Raw genomic sequence first — 3,450 nt, forward strand, 5'->3', positions numbered from 1 at the left:
AGGGGTAAATTGTTATTACACATCTTACACAGAGTTAGTATCTGGGATACAATAAGTAAAAAAAAAAAAGAAAGAAAAAAACACATCAAGAAAATAATATGACTAAAAGTGAGTATAAAACTAAACAGAGAATACTAAAAACATGAAACATGGATGGCCAAAGACAGTTTTTTTCCTTTCTCTTTTGTTAATGGCAAATGGTTCAAATAATGTTAAAAACAAATCATTGACTAATACAGGGCATTAAATATGAATAGATGCTTTTATTTAAAGAAAAAGAAGAAAGGTTCTATACAAAAGAGACCTACAGTCTATAGGCCAGTTTAACAAAGGAAATGTGTTTATAAAATGTCGTGAAACCTGAACCTTCCACCTCTGCTTTGGAGAAGGGCTATCATACAACATTCAGTCAGCTGAAAATGGATTGGTACAAGTGTCTATCCAGAAACTTCAAGTCATTTTTGCATGTGCAGAATTATCCAAATCTTCCCAATCTGAACTGGCTGTCCCATGGCTTTCTTCCATTTCCATATTCCCTACAAGGCTACATGAACTTCAACTCTTGATGAGCCACTTACAACAGCAGTTCCTTAGGAGCCAACATGACAGGAGACCCAGGATTTCCCTTTGAGAAACCAAGTGGCCGTGTACAGAATGTGTCACAATGAAAAAGTCTTCTCATTCCTTCTTCCAATTCAGTACAGTGTCTCATGTCAACACTATTATCCGCATCAGACTTGTTCCTTCACAAGTCTAAACCTTGAGGTTATATGTAGAAGACCAACATTAAAAAAACAAGAACTCAATCCAGAAATGAAGAAACTGGAGGTATCCAATACCTCTCAGAGAATCTTGCCATCCTTAGGACAGTCCAGTCCAGTGTACTGATAGTCTGTCAATCAATACTGGCAGCTTGAGGGTTTTTTCCCTCCGCCCATGGGTCTTTTGTTTAATGGCACCATGACATTTGGTTAACAAAGAATAGCAGCTGTCTTCATTTTAAACGCTGATAAACTTAAGACAATTCATATATAAATACAGCAGGGGAAGCTAGCCCACACTGACAAACACTTCAAGGACCACTGAGTTCATGGGCACCGTTTCATTTGGGGCTCAGTCTCATGTGGAGAGAAGGGCATTACAGAACTTTCTTCTCAAAAATGCTGAACCTTGGTATTGAATGGACAAAACAGTTACATACCAAGGGATGTAAAAGATCTAACCCTAGGGAATCCAGGATACACACAGGTACTTTAGAGGTATACTTTTTAAAGTGTCCTCATTATCCCTTTCAGCTTAAACTGTCAATCATCTCTGAGAGCTCAAGCAGAAGGTCATCTTCATCTTTCACAGGATCCAAGTCCATCCCAGCTTCTAATTCGCCCCCTGAAATTTCCCATATTAGTTTATCGAAGTCGTCTTCCACAGATTGGAGGCTTTCCGGTCGGGGCCGAGCTGAGGCAGAATGGATTTGTTGCCCTCTGGGATGAGGAAGGGCCAGATACTTCTGGAGCAAGGGTTCTCAAGAAGCTTGGGCTGAAAACAGCACAGAACTGTCTTTCGATTTTTCTATCTCAGACATGGTGATTGATTTATCCTCAGAGAGGAGTTGGACGACAGCCACAGCTGCTTTCTTGGTGGGGCTGCGTTCTTGGTGGGGCTTCCCTGCAGGGCGCTGCTGAAGCTGAAGGGCTTCACCTCTGTGATGGGGGCAGAGTGCACCTCCACAGCCTCGCCTTTGGGAGCCAATATGGGAAGTGAGACAACCTCGACCACAGATGGCTTCACATTTACTTTGGGGTTGGTTTCTACCTCCCCACTCTGGGATGACTCCACGTGGAGCCATTTTGCCAGGTGCCTAGTGATGCCAGATATAGGAGTGAGCACCCGCTTCCCCACCACTCGGGTAGAGCAAGAAGCCTCATCTCCATGCACAGATGAAAAGGCTGGTTTCTCCTTTTGTGACGTTCCTCTCCCCTGCTGTCTCTCGGTGGGTGTGTTTCTCTTTGACAGTGCCACATCTGTTGGCTGGAAGTTTTGTGGGGTCACTTACGGTCTCATCTGAAGTCTCAACAGCCTCGGTCTTGGACACACTGCTCTGGGAAGGAGCATCACCACTGTCTTCAAGTTCAAGTGTTTTCTCTTCTTTTGCACCTGCTCTCTTGGGGATGCGGAGAAGCCTCTTCGGCCTTGGGGCGGCCTCAGCTTGAGGTCGGGAGTTGCCACTACTCTCAGAGCTTTGCTGCATCCTCAGGGCCTTCTCCAGTTTAATATCCTCTAGCATCTTAACACGCACTTCCTGCATAGACCTGGCTCTTCCTGCAGGCTCCTCTGGTTGTCCTCTGCTAACAGCAACAGTTGGCAGATTCGCTGTTTTTTTCACTTCAGTATCTTCTCTTAGCTTGAGACAACCAGGATCATTTTCGGATTTCTGTCTTTCCATTTCCTGCTGCCTATGTTTCTTTTCAGCCAGTACCTCAGAGAAGGTTTTGATCTGCACTGAGGAAGAACTTCCTGTTCCTGATGGAGAATCATCAGCTCCTGAAGGTTTTTCTGTCTTCAGTTTAGTTTGCAGTTCTCCACGTTTCTGACTGGCTCTTTCTAGAAGAATCTCTTCTAAAGTCTTCACGTGAATCTCACCGACTTTATGAACTCGATTTTCTTTGGTGCTTTATCAATGTCAGTTTCTGGTCCTTCCACTCTTTTACCCAGTCTCTGTGCAAGGCTTCGCTTTAATGAGGGATCCCAGTCACCATCCCCTGAAAGCTTTCCTTTCCCCAGTCTCTCACTAAGACTCAGTCTAAGCAAGGGCTCTTCCTGTTTGCTTGATAGAGTTATGGTCCTCACCACTGTCTGAACCTTCTTCTCAGGGCCTGGATTGGACTGAGACTGATGTAAAACCCTGGAAACTCCCAAGGAGACACCTTGCTTCTTAAATTTCTCTTTCATTTTCTCTGATTTAATTTCCTCAAGAGATTTATTCCAAAATTCAAACATTCACCTTGCTTGAAACTGACTCCAGGTTTTCGGGCAGAAGCCACTTGTGATCCATTATGGATGTGAGGAGTTGGTTGCAGGGCAGGTGTTTTGTTTTCATAGCCCTCCTCAGAAAACTGACCATCATCTTCATCATCATCATCTTGAGCATCATCATCTGCAATATTGACTATAACAGTCGGATGTGTGGAGATGGGAACATTTCCTGAATTCCCTACTTTCATTTCACTCAGAAGCTGAAGGGAGGAGTTAGAGTGAACAAACACCTTGTTCCAGTGAACTGTGAGCTGGCTACCCTTTACTGCTTCTTGTGACTCAGGCACAGTGGGCAACACAGTTTTGCTTGGAGGTAAAAACACTCCATCAATATAACGACTTCTGGTGTGATGGAAAGCACAATTTAGTTTTTGACATCCCATTGGCTGATTTTCCCAATAGCAAGGAATTTCACTT

The 3,450-nt window shown here is 43.9% G+C and overlaps 1 pseudogene; it reads right to left on the bottom strand.

Moving 5' to 3' along the window:
* Positions 1–1,265: 1,265 nt before the first annotated feature.
* LOC114615327 lies at positions 1,266–3,443 on the bottom strand (annotated as a pseudogene).
* Between the last annotated feature and the right edge of the window lie 7 nt (positions 3,444–3,450).

Source organism: Grammomys surdaster, unplaced genomic scaffold, assembly GCF_004785775.1.
Source record: "Grammomys surdaster isolate TR1022 unplaced genomic scaffold, NIH_TR_1.0 126651, whole genome shotgun sequence".
NCBI classification, from domain to species: domain Eukaryota; kingdom Metazoa; phylum Chordata; class Mammalia; order Rodentia; family Muridae; genus Grammomys; species Grammomys surdaster.